The sequence below is a fragment of the Nerophis lumbriciformis genome, linkage group LG26 (assembly GCF_033978685.3).
Source record: "Nerophis lumbriciformis linkage group LG26, RoL_Nlum_v2.1, whole genome shotgun sequence".
Taxonomy (NCBI): domain Eukaryota; kingdom Metazoa; phylum Chordata; class Actinopteri; order Syngnathiformes; family Syngnathidae; genus Nerophis; species Nerophis lumbriciformis.
Window position 1 is genome coordinate 38,060,001 of NC_084573.2, and position 15,438 is coordinate 38,075,438.

Below are 15,438 nucleotides of genomic sequence, written 5' to 3' on the forward strand. Positions count from 1 at the left end.
CTGGTCACTCCCAAGTTCTTTTGGATGACATATATGTTGAGTAAGAAGGTCCACCGAGTCAGAATAGTCCTTGGCCAAGTTTTACTAAAGCTTTAGGAGACCATGTCTATTCTTGGTGTTGGGTTTTATCAAATACATTTCCCCCCCAAAAATGCGACTTATATATGTTTTTTTTCCCTTCTTTATTATGCATTTTCGGCCGGTGCGACTTATACTCCGGAGCGACTTATACTCCAAAAAATACGGTATACAAGTCAGCTGAATAGGAGTGTGAAAACCTGCCCAAGAGGTACAAAAACAAGATTAAAAATATGTTGCACGTGACCAGTCTTCCTCTCAGGGAAATAAAACACACTGGTCACTCCCAAGTTCTTTTGGATGACATATATGTTGAGTAAGAAGGTCCACCGAGTCAGAATAGTCCTTGGCCAAGTTTTACTAAAGCTTTAGGAGACCATGTCTATTCTTGGTGTTGGGTTTTATCAAATACATTTCCCCCCCAAAAATGCGACTTATATATGTTTTTTTTCCTTCTTTATTATGCATTTTCGACCGGTGCGACTTATACTCCGGAGCGAAAAATACGGTAGTTATAGGATCATACAAAGTCCTCATGTGTCCAGGGACATATTTACTGACTTTATAAACATAATACGAATTTTAAAAAAAGGAAAAGAGAACTTGTGACGATAAGAAATATCGATGTAATCATAGTAGTATCGACTAGATACGCTCTTGTACTTTGTATCATTACAGTGGATGTCAGGTGTAGATCCACCCATGGCGTTTGTTTACATTGTGACGGCGGTGAGCTATTGTATCCTCCTACGGTGTGCAGTGAAGCATGTTTAGCTATTCCTCCTCCTCCAGTGATAATGCTACTTGTAAGAAACTTACTTTATTTGTCGCCATGGAGGCCAGGATTAGTGATTTAGAAGTAGCTAAAACACTAGCCATGTCTTAAAGCAGCTCTTCCTGAGGGTGTTTCAGTGTTATAACTTCACTTTATCTTTACTTTTTACACCAAAATGCGTCCATTCTCCCTTTTCTGTCTACACACTGTGTCTGCTTGTAAGTACTCTGTGTGTGTGTGTGTGTGTGTGTGTGCGCTGCCCAACATGCTCCTCTGCTGGTAAAACCAGCAAAGTCACCACGTGACGACGCGCCGTCATGCGGGTGAATGGAGAACCGGTACTTTTCAAACAGAGTATAGTACCGTTTTTGATTAATTAGTAACGTGGTACTATACCGTACAGCCAGGGTACACACGCTACGGACGCGTACATTTCACGAGAACGGATGAGTGGGTGGGGAAAATGGCAATACTGTCAGAGTTTGTCGGTGACGAACCCCAAGATGCAGAGATGACGGCAGGCATTGAGCAAAGAAAACATGATTTAATACTATAGCAAAAAAAACAAACAAAAGGGAACGAACAAAAGGCGCGCACAAGGCGGAGAACAAACTTGGCTATGAACTAAAATAGCACAGAGGCTAACTGTGGACAAGAAACAAAAAACACTTACTGCGACACGAAGGAACTAGGACAAGAGCAGAGTGAAACAAAAGTAGACAGAGCTACAACGACAAGTATTAAGACAGATAGTAATGACGATGACAATAATCCAGCAGTGACTGGAGGGTAGGGCAGGTATTGACACCAGGTGTGGCCAGGTGCCAATCAGCCACAGCTGAGGGGACACAGCACTCAGGGAGACAAACAGGAAACAGAACCAAAACAAGAGCGCTGACAGGAAATACTACACACAGAGAGGAAAAACTAAAACACAACCAAACTGTCAGGGGCAAGCCTGACAAATACTTTATGAAATGGAGGAAATACTACCAATACAGGGTTTCCCCTTCATGTAATTGGTTGTGGCATGCACACCGTGGCAAAATCATAGCCGCCACACCCTGAAAATAATGTTTTTTTAGTGAAAACAAATTAAAAGGAACATAATGTGCTACAACTTGCAATCTGATTGGCTATTGCAACTGTCTATCAACTCAATGTCTCCAGCCACTGTATTGATTCAGAAGGCAACAAGCTAGCTGAAATCTGATTGGATGAAAACTCTAACGTAACTCTGGAGCCTAATATGACATGAAGAGAATATGATATATATTTTTACATCTTTACAGAAAGTAAATAAAAAATTAAACTAACTTTAATAATTTATGGTTTATGTTTGGCCTTGCTGGCTCCGACCGGCCCACCACTGGTAGCCCTTAATCCCAAGTGTCTCAAAGGGCTGCACAAGCCAGCAGGACATTGTGTCCGTGCATGTGAAAGTGCAAGTAGCACAACAGCACACGGTGACGGCCGAATGTGATTTGCGTTCCAGACAATCCAGCGCCTACTGTCCACGCCCGTACAGCCAACGCCATCTCTATAGGAACCACATGTGGCCACTTAAACACGAGCCTCCGCCTTGCTGAGAAAAGAAAACTCTCACTCTGAGTCACAACTTGACTTTACTGTGGAAGCCAGTGGATGAGTGGGACATCCTCCACAGGACATTCAAACATTTCATTTCATTCACACTCCTAATGTAAGACACAAACCTGTTTTTTATTTTTTAATGCACTCTAAATATTAAACAAATGCCATCAAAAGCCCGCTTACAATGGATTCTGCCTATTAAAGCCCTTAAAAAAGATGTAAGTATATATGTCATGTAGTAACATTCATAATAACATGTAATATATACATGATGTAAGTATATATGTAGTATCTAGTAACATTCATAATAACATGTAATATATACATGATGTAAGTATATATGTAGTATCTAGTAACATTCATAATAACATGTAATATATACATGATGTAAGTATATATGTCATGTAGTAACATTCATAATAACATGTAATATATACATGATGTAAGTATATATGTCATGTAGTAACATTCATAATAATATGTAATATATACGTGATGTAAGTATATATGTCATGTAGTAATATTCATAATATGTAATATATACATGATGTAAGTATATATGTCATGTAGTAACATTCATAATAACATGTAATATATACATGATGTAAGTATATATGTCATGTAGTAACATTCATAATAACATGTAATATATACATGATGTAAGTATATATGTCATGTAGTAACATTCATAATAACATGTAATATATACATGATGTAAGTATATATGTAGTATCTAGTAACATTCATAATAACATGTAATACATACATGATGTAAGTATATATGTCATGTAGTAACATTCATAATAACATGTAATATATACATGATGTAAGTATATATGTCATGTAGTAACATTCATAATAACATGTAATATATACATGATGTAAGTATATATGTAGTATCTAGTAACATTCATAATAACATGTCATATATACATGATGTAAGTATATATGTCATGTAGTAACATTCATAATAACATGTCATATATACATGATGTAAGTATATATGTAGTATCTAGTAACATTCATAATAACATGTAATATATACATGATGTAAATAAATATGCAATGTAGTAACATTCATAATAACATGTAATATATAAATGATGTAAGTATATATGTAGTATCTAGTAACATTCATAATAACATGTAATACATACATGATGTAAGTATATATGTCATGTAGTAACATTCATAATAACATGTAATATATACATGATGTAAGTATATATGTAGTATCTAGTAACATTCATAATAACATGTCATATATACATGATGTAAGTATATATGTCATGTAGTAACATTCATAATAACATGTCATATATACATGATGTAAGTATATATGTAGTATCTAGTAACATTCATAATAACATGTAATATATACATGATGTAAATAAATATGCAATGTAGTAACATTTATAATAACATGTAATATATACATGATGTAAGTATATATGTCATGTAGTAACATTCATAATAACATGTAATATATACATGATGTAAGTATATATGTCATGTAGTAACATTCATAATAACATGTAATATATACATGATGTAAGTATATATGTAGTATCTAGTAACATTCATAATAACATGTAATATATACATGATGTAAGTATATATGTAGTATCTAGTAACATTCATAATAACATGTAATATATACATGATGTAAGTATATATGTCATGTAGTAACATTCATAATAACATGTAATATATACATGATGTAAGTATATATGTCATGTAGTAACATTCATAATAATATGTAATATATACGTGATGTAAGTATATATGTCATGTAGTAATATTCATAATATGTAATATATACATGATGTAAGTATATATGTCATGTAGTAACATTCATAATAACATGTAATATATACATGATGTAAGTATATATGTCATGTAGTAACATTCATAATAACATGTAATATATACATGATGTAAGTATATATGTCATGTAGTAACATTCATAATAACATGTAATATATACATGATGTAAGTATATATGTAGTATCTAGTAACATTCATAATAACATGTAATACATACATGATGTAAGTATATATGTCATGTAGTAACATTCATAATAACATGTAATATATACATGATGTAAGTATATATGTCATGTAGTAACATTCATAATAACATGTAATATATACATGATGTAAGTATATATGTAGTATCTAGTAACATTCATAATAACATGTCATATATACATGATGTAAGTATATATGTCATGTAGTAACATTCATAATAACATGTCATATATACATGATGTAAGTATATATGTAGTATCTAGTAACATTCATAATAACATGTAATATATACATGATGTAAATAAATATGCAATGTAGTAACATTCATAATAACATGTAATATATAAATGATGTAAGTATATATGTAGTATCTAGTAACATTCATAATAACATGTAATACATACATGATGTAAGTATATATGTCATGTAGTAACATTCATAATAACATGTAATATATACATGATGTAAGTATATATGTAGTATCTAGTAACATTCATAATAACATGTCATATATACATGATGTAAGTATATATGTCATGTAGTAACATTCATAATAACATGTCATATATACATGATGTAAGTATATATGTAGTATCTAGTAACATTCATAATAACATGTAATATATACATGATGTAAATAAATATGCAATGTAGTAACATTTATAATAACATGTAATATATACATGATGTAAGTATATATGTCATGTAGTAACATTCATAATAACATGTAATATATACATGATGTAAGTATATATGTCATGTAGTAACATTCATAATAACATGTCATATATACATGATGTAAGTATATATGTAGTATATAGTAACATTCATAATAACATGTAATACAGACATGATGTAAGTATATATGTCATGTAGTAACATTCATAATAACATGTAATATATACATGATGTAAGTATATATGTAGTATCTAGTAACATTCATAATAACATGTAATATATACATGATGTAAGTATATATGTCATGTACTAACATTCATAATAACATGTAATATATACATGATGTAAGTATATATGTCATGTAGTAACATTCATAATAACATGTAATATATACATGATGTAAGTATATATGTCATGTAGTAACATTCATAATAACATGTAATATATACATGATGTAAGTATATATGTCATGTAGTAACATTCATAATAACATGTAATATATACATGATGTAAGTATATATGTCATGTAGTAACATTCACAATAACATGTAATATAAACATGATGTAAGTATATATGTCATGCAGTAACATTCATAATAACATGTAATATATACATGATGTAAGTATATATGTAGTATCTAGTAACATTCATAATAACATGTAATATATACATGATGTAAGTATATATGTCATGTAGTAACATTCATAATAACATGTAATATATACATGATGTAAGTATATATGTCATGTAGTAACATTCATAACAACATGTAATATATACATGATGTAAGTATATATGTCATGTAGTAACATTCATAATAACATGTAATATATACATGATGTAAGTATATATGTCATGTAGTAACATTCATAATAACATGTAATATATACATGATGTAAGTATATATGTAGTATCTAGTAACATTCATAATAACATGTAATACATACATGATGTAAGTATATATGTCATGTAGTAACATTCATAATAACATGTAATATATACATGATGTAAGTATATATGTCATGTAGTAACATTCATAATAACATGTAATATATACATGATGTAAGTATATATGTAGTGTCTAGTAACATTCATAATAACATGTAATATATACATGATGTAAGTATATATGTAGTATCTAGTAACATTCATAATAACATGTCATATATACATGATGTAAGTATATATGTCATGTAGTAACATTCATAATAACATGTCATATATACATGATGTAAGTATATATGTAGTATCTAGTAACATTCATAATAACATGTAATATATACATGATGTAAATAAATATGCAATGTAGTAACATTTATAATAACATGTAATATATACATGATGTAAGTATATATGTCATGTAGTAACATTCATAATAACATGTAATATATACATGATGTAAGTATATATGTCATGTAGTAACATTCATAATAACATGTCATATATACATGATGTAAGTATATATGTAGTATATAGTAACATTCATAATAACATGTAATACAGACATGATGTAAGTATATATGTCATGTAGTAACATTCATAATAACATGTAATATATACATGATGTAAGTATATATGTAGTATCTAGTAACATTCATAATAACATGTAATATATACATGATGTAAGTATATATGTCATGTACTAACATTCATAATAACATGTAATATATACATGATGTAAGTATATATGTCATGTAGTAACATTCATAATAACATGTAATATATACATGATGTAAGTATATATGTCATGTAGTAACATTCATAATAACATGTAATATATACATGATGTAAGTATATATGTCATGTAGTAACATTCATAATAACATGTAATATATACATGATGTAAGTATATATGTCATGTAGTAACATTCACAATAACATGTAATATAAACATGATGTAAGTATATATGTCATGCAGTAACATTCATAATAACATGTAATATATACATGATGTAAGTATATATGTAGTATCTAGTAACATTCATAATAACATGTAATATATACATGATGTAAGTATATATGTCATGTAGTAACATTCATAATAACATGTAATATATACATGATGTAAGTATATATGTCATGTAGTAACATTCATAACAACATGTAATATATACATGATGTAAGTATATATGTCATGTAGTAACATTCATAATAACATGTAATATATACATGATGTAAGTATATATGTCATGTAGTAACATTCATAATAACATGTAATATATACATGATGTAAGTATATATGTAGTATCTAGTAACATTCATAATAACATGTAATACATACATGATGTAAGTATATATGTCATGTAGTAACATTCATAATAACATGTAATATATACATGATGTAAGTATATATGTCATGTAGTAACATTCATAATAACATGTAATATATACATGATGTAAGTATATATGTAGTGTCTAGTAACATTCATAATAACATGTAATATATACATGATGTAAGTATATATGTCATGTAGTAACATTCATAATAACATGTAATATATACATGATGTAAGTATATATGTAGTGTCTAGTAACATTCATAATAACATGTAATATATCACTGAAGTTTTGGGGAAGTATGTAAAGAAACTTGGCCAAACTTGATAGAAGAGTGAATGCAGCATGTTATCAGAAAATAATTTAGGGATTTCACCATCTATGGTCCGTAATATCATCAAAAGGTTCAAAGAATCTGGAGAAATCACTGCACGTAAGCGGCAAGGCCGAAAACACAAGATAATCACATTGAATTATTTACATTATTTATAATCCAGGGTGTGGAGGGTAAGTGTCAAAAAGACAGCCAAAAGAGTTTGATATGAGAATAAATCTAAAGTTAAAATATAGGGTAGAAATGCACCCATTTGCAGGAAATGTAGTCTTGATTTTCAACATTTTCTTTCAAGGCTTGCATGTCTACATTAAAACATTCTTCTTCATACTGCATTAATATATGCTACTTTTAAACTTTCATGCAGAGAAGGAAATCACAACTAAAAAAATCACTAATTTTTTTCATACGGTGTTGATGTGGAAATTTTTGCCTCGGCACTTTGATGGTGTGGACGTGTGGCACCGAATGGAGATAAGCGTCTCGACAGACGTCACAATATTTGAACAATGATGACGAAAACTGTTTTCTCTGTCGTGTCCGTGCGTCGAAAATTGTTATGCGCTTATTTTTTTTATTTGATTTTGTGCGTGGCATAGATTTGCTATGCGCAGAGGACGCTTAAACAGTGCGCAATTGCACAGGCGAGCACCTTAGAGGGAGCGTTGCTCGCACGGCTGCGCTAGCATCACAGCTAACAATAGCCATGCTGCTACCTCTCTGCTCGGGGAGGACGTATACCGTATTTTCCGCACTATTAGCCGCACCTAAAAACCACAAATTTACTCAAAAGCTGACAGTGCGCCTTATAACCCGGTGCGCTTTATATATGGATTAATATTAAGATTCATTTTCATAAAGTTTCGGTCTCGCAACTACGGTAAACAGCCGCCATCTTTTTTCCCCGTAGAAGAGGAAGCGCTTCTTCTTCTACGCAAGCAACCGCCAAGGTAAGCACCCGCCCCCATAGAACAGGAAGCGCTTCTTCTTCTACTGTAAGCAACCACCCGCCCGCGTAGAAGAAGAAGAAGCGCGCGGATATTACGTTTCATTTCCTTTGTGTGTTTACATCTGTAAAGACCACAAAATGGCTCCTACTAAGCGACAGGTTTCCGGTTCATGAAAAGACGCAATCTCTCCATCCGCACACGGACTACTATTTCACAGCAACTGCCTAAAGACTTTCAAGAAAAGCTGGCTACTTTCCGTGCATATTGTAAAAACAAGATAGCTGGAAAAAAAGATCCGGCCAGAGAACATTATCAACATGGACGAGGTTCCACTGACTTTTGATATTCCTGTGAACCGCACTGTGGATACAACGGGAGCACGTACGGTGAATATTCGCACCACGGGGAATGAGAAGTCATCCTTCACTGTGGTTCTAGCTTGCCATGCTAATGGCCAGAAACTTCCACCCATGGTGATATTCAAAAGGAAGACCTTGCCAAAAGAGACCTTTCCAGCCGGCGTCATCATAAAAGCTAACTCGAAGGGATGGATGGATGAAGAAAAGATGAGCGAGTGGTTAAGGTAAGTTTACGCGAAGAGGCCGGGTGGCTTTTTTCACGCAGCTCCGTCCATGTTGATATACGACTCCATGCGCGCCCACATCACGCTGGTTTTTAATATATTATTAAAGTTTGACTGACCTATCTGACTGTTTTTTTTGACATTCCTTTAGCGCAGTTAGATGCGGCTTATAACACGGGGCGCCTTATAGGTGGACAAAGTTTTGAAATATGCCGTTCATTGAAGGCGCGGCTTATAACCCAGGGCGCCTTATGGTGCGGAAAATACGGTATTTGGAACATCCCACAGGTGTGCAGGCTAATTGGGAACAGGTGGGTGCCATGATTGGGTATAAAAAGAGCTTCCCAAAAACTGCTCAGTCTTTCACAAGAAAGGATGGGGCGAGGTACACCACTTTGTCCACAACTGCGTGAGCAAATAGTCAAACAGTTTAAGAACAACGTTTCTCAAAGTGCAATTGCAAGAAATTGAGGGATTTCACCATCTACGGTCCATAATATCATCAAAAGGTTCAGAGAATCTGGAGAAATCACTCCACGTAAGCGGCATGGCCGGAAACCAACATTGAATGACCGTGACCTTCCATCAATAACAACAATATATAAATACAAAATGTCAGTGTTTATCCGTATATAAAAATATATAAATAATAAATGTCAGTGTGTGTCTGTGAATAACAATATATCGATAATAAATGTCAGTGTTTATCTGTAAATAACAGTATATAAATAACAAATGTCAGTGTTTATCTGTAAATAACAATATATAAATAATAAATGTCAGTGTTTATCTGTAAATAACAACATATAAATAAAAAATGTCAGTGTTCATCCGTAAATAACAATATATCGATAATAAATGTCAGTGTTTATCTGTAAATAACAATATATAGATAATAAATGTCAGTGTTTATCTGTAAATAACAATATATAATTAAAACATTTTAGTGTTTATCTGTAAATAACAATATATAAATAATAAATGTCAGTGTGTGTGTCTGTGAATAACAATATATAAATAATAAATGTCAGTGTGTGTGTCTGTGAATAACAATATATAAATAATAAATGTCAGTGTGTGTGTCTGTGAATAACAATATATCGATAATAAATGTCAGTGTTTATCTGTAAATAACAATATATAAATAAAAAATGTCAATGTTTATCTGTAAATAACAATATAAAAATAATAAATGTCAGTGTTTATCCGTAAATAACAATATATAAATAATAAATGTCAGTGTTTATCTGTAAATAACAATATATAAATAAAAAATGTCAGTGTTCATCCGTAAATAACAATATATCAATAATAAATGTCAGTGTTTATCTGTAAATAACAATATATAAATAAAAAATGTCAGTGTTTATCTGTAAATAACAATATACAAATAAAAAATGTCAGTGTTCATCCGTAAATAACAATATATCGATAATAAATGTCAGTGTTTATCTGTAAATAACAACATATAGATAATAAATGTCAGTGTGTATCTGTAAATAACAATATATAAATAACAAATGCCAGTGTTTATCTGTAAATAACAATATATAATTAAAAAATGTTAGTGTTTATCCGTAAATAACAATATATAAATACTAAATGTCTGTGTTTGTCTGTGAATAACAATATATCGATAATAAATGTCAGTGTTTATCTGTAAATAACAATATCTAAATAAAAAATGTCAATGTTTATCCGTAAATAACAATATATAAATAATAAATGTCTATGTGTATCTGTGAATAACAATATATCGATAATAAATGTCAGTGTTTATCTATAAATAACAATATATAAATAATAAATGTTAGCGTTTATCTGTAAATAACAATATATAGATAATAAATGTCAGTGTGTATCTGTAAATAATATATAAATAATAAATGTCAGTGTGTATCTGTAAATAACAATATATAAACAAAACATGTCAGTGTTTATCCGTAAATAACAATATATAAATACTAAATGTCTGTGTTTGTCTGTGAATAACAATATATCGATAATAAATGTCAGTGTTTATCTGTAAATAACAATATATAAATAAAAAATGTCAATGTTTATCCGTAAATAACAATATATAAATAATAAATGTCTATGTGTATCTGTGAATAACAATATATCGATAATAAATGTCAGTGTTTATCTATAAATAACAATATATAAATAATAAATGTTAGCGTTTATCTGTAAATAACAATATATAAATAATAAATGTCAGTGTGTGTCTGTGAATAACAATATATAACTAAACAATGTTACTGTTTATCCGTAAATAACAATATATATATAATAAATGTCAGTGTTTATCCGTAAATAACAATATATAAATAATACATGTCAGTGTGTGTCTGTGAATAACAATATATCGATAATAAATGTCAGTGTTTATCTGTAAATAACAATATATAAATAAAAAATGTCAATGCTTATCCGTAAATAAAAATATATAAATAATAAATGTCAGTGTGTGTCTGTGAATAACAATATATAAATAAACAATGTTACTGTTTATCCGTAAATAACAATATATATATAATAAATGTCAGTGTTTTTATCCGTAAATAACAATATATAAATAATACATGTCAGTGTGTGTCTGTGAAAAACAATATATCGATAATAAATGTCAGTGTTTATCTGTAAATAACAATATATAAATAAAAAATGTCAATGCTTATCCGTAAATAAAAATATATAAATAATAAATGTCAGTGTGTGTCTGTGAATAACAATATATAAATAAAAAATGTCAATGCTTATCCGTAAATAAAAATATATAAATAATAAATGTCAGTGTGTGTCTGTGAATAACAATATATAAATAAAAAATGTCAGTGTTTATCCGTAAATAACAATATATAAATAATAAATGTCAGTGTTTATCCGTAAATAACAATATATAAATAATACATGTCAGTGTGTGTCTGTGAATAACAATATATCGATAATAAATGTGAGTTTTTTTCCGTAAATAACAATATATAAATAATAAATGTCAGTGTGTGTCTGTGAATAACAATATATCGATAATAAATGTCAGTGTTTATCCGTAAATAACAATATATAAATAAAAAATGTCAATGCTTATCCGTAAATAAAAATATATAAATAATAAATGTCAGTGTGTGTCTGTGAATAACAATATATAAATAAAAAATGTCAGTGTTTATCCGTAAATAACAATATATAAATAATAAATGTCAGTGTTTATCTGTAAATAACAGTATATAGATAATAAATGTCAGTGTTTATCTGTAAATAACAATATAAAAATAAACAATGTCAGTGTTTATCCGTAAATAACAATATATAAATAACAAATGTCAGTGTTTATCTGTAAATAACAATATATAACTAAACAATGTTACTGTTTATCCGTAAATAACAATATATATATAATAAATGTCAGTGTTTATCCGTAAATAACAATATATAAATACATGTCAGTGTGTGTCTGTGAATAACAATATATCGATAATAAATGTCAGTGTTTATCTGTAAATAACAATATATAAATAAAAAATGTCAGTCTTTATCCGTAAATAAAAATATATAAATAATAAACTTCAGTGTGTGTCTGTGAATAACAATATATCGATAATAAATGTCAGTGTTTATCTGTAAATAACAATATATAAATAATAAATGTCTGTGTATCTGTGAATAACAATATATCGATAATAAATGTCAGTGTTTATCTGTAAATAATATATAAATAAAAAATGTCAGTGTTTATCCGTAAATAAAAATATATAAATAATAAATGTCAGTGTGTGTCTGTGAATAACAATAATCAATAATAAATGTCAGTGTTTATCTGTAAATAACAATATATAAATAATAAATGTCAGTGTTTATCTGTAAATAATATATAAATAAAAAATGTTTATTTATCTGTAAATAACCATATATAAATAATAAATGTCTGTGTGTATCTGTGAATAACTATATATATCATGTCAGTGTTTCTGTAAATAACAATATATAAATAAAAAATGTTAGTTTATCCGTACATAAAAATATATAAATAATAAATGTCTGTGTTTATCTGTAAATAACAATATATAAATAATAAATGTCAGTGTTTATCTGTAAATAACAATATATAATTAAAAAATGTCAATGTTTATTCGTAAATAACAATATATAAATAATACATGTCAGTGTGTGTCTGTGAATAACAATATATCGATAATAAATGTCAGTGTTTATCTGTAAATAATATATAAATAAAAAATGTCAGTGTTTATCCGTAAATAACAATATATAAATAGTCCCTCAGGAACCTGACTAAAAAGAAGTCCTTCAGAAACCTGACTAAAAAGAAGTCCCTCAGGAACCTGGCGATAAAGAAGTCCCTCAGGAACCTGACTAAAAAGAAGTCCCTCCGGAACTTGACTAAAAAGAAGTCCCTCAGGAACCTGACTAAAAAGAAGTCCCTCTGGAACCTGACTAAAAAGAAGTCCCTCAGGAACCTGACTAAAAAGAAGTCCCTCCGGAACTTGACTAAAAAGAAGTCCCTCAGGAACCTGACTAAAAAGAAGTCCCTCTGGAACCTGACTAAAAAGAAGTCCCTCAGGAACCTGACTAAAAAGAAGTCCCTCAGGAACTTGACTAAAAAGAAGTCCTTCAAGAACCTGACTAAAACAAAGTTCCTCAGCAACCTGACTAAAAAGAAGTCCCCCAGGAACCTGACTAAAAAGAAGTCCCTCAGGAACCTGATTAAAAAGAAGTTCCTCAGGAACCTGACTAAAAAGAAGTGCCTCAGGAACCTGACTAAAAAGAAGTCCCTCAAAAACCTGACTAAAAAGAAGTCCCTCAGGAACCTGACTAAAAAGAAGTCCCTCAGGAACCTGACTAAAAAGAAGTCCCCCAGGAACCTGACTAAAAAGAAGTCCCTCAGGAACCTGACTAAAAAGAAGTGCCACAGGAACCTGACTAAAAAGAAGTTCCTCAGGAACCTGACTAAAAAGAAGCCCCTCAGGAACCTCACTAAAAGAAGTCCCTCAGGAACCTGACTAAAAAGAAGTCCCTAAAACCTCACTGAACAGAAGTTCCTCAGGAACCTGACTAAATAAATAAAAAGAAGTCCCTCAGGAACCTGACAAAAAAGAAGTCCCTCAGGAACCTGACTAAAAAGAAGTCCCTCAGGAACCTGACGAAAAATAAGTTCCTAAAAAGAAGTCCCTCAGGAACCTGACGAAAAAGAAGTTCCTAAAAAGAAGTCCCTCCGGAACCTGACTAAAAAGAAGTTCCTCAGGAACCTGACTAAAAAGAAGTCCCTCAGGAACCTGACTAAAAAGAAGTCCCCCAGGAACCTGACTAAAAAGAAGTCCCTCAGGAACCTGACTAAAAAGAAGTCCCTCAGGAACCTGACTAAAAAGAAGTCCCCCAGGAACCTCACTAAAAGGAAGTCCCTCAGGAACCTGACTAAAAAGAAGTCCCCCAGGAACCTGACTAAAAGGAACTCCCTCAGGAACCTGACTAAAAAGAAGTCCTTCAGGAACCTGACTAAAAAGAAGTCCCTCAGAAACATCACTAAACAGAAGTTCCTCAGGAACCTGACTAAAAACAAGTCCCTCAGGAACCTGACTAAAAACAAGTCCCTCAGGAACCTAACTAAAAAGAAGTTCCTAAAAAGAAGTCCCTCAGGAACCTGACTAAAAAGAAGTCCCTCAGGAACCTGACTAAAAAGAAGTCCCTCAGGAACCTGACTAAAAAGAAGTCCCTCAGGAACCTGACTAAAAAGAAGTCCTTCAGGAACCTGACTAAAAAGAAGTCCCTCAGGAACCTCACTAAAAAGAAGTTCCTAAAAAGAAGTCCCTCAGGAACCTGACTAAAAAGAAGGCGTATTTGACAGGGAAAGTTTTTGAAAAAGTTCCTGTGAAAAAGGACGTCATATTTCAACTTTTTCTTTTATTTCTGCTTTTTTGTTTACGTTTTCTGTGAAAAATAATAAACAGGCAAATCCCTGGACACCCCTGTGATACATGATGTGTCTTCCTTTCACACAGAGCTCTGATATTCTCACACTTTTAGACAAAAACTGTCCTTAAAAAGATACTGCGATTGTTTTATAACGATACCAAACGATACCCTGTATCGTTATCGTTTGGTATCGTCCTCAACCTGCCA

At 30.6% G+C, this 15,438-nt stretch overlaps 1 protein-coding gene across 3 annotated transcripts in view; it reads right to left on the reverse strand.

Annotated features, from left to right (window-relative positions):
• ppp1r13ba (protein phosphatase 1, regulatory subunit 13Ba) overlaps positions 1-15,438 on the reverse strand; it is a 143,078-nt gene that overhangs the window by 112,180 nt on the left and 15,460 nt on the right. The window lies entirely within an intron of this gene.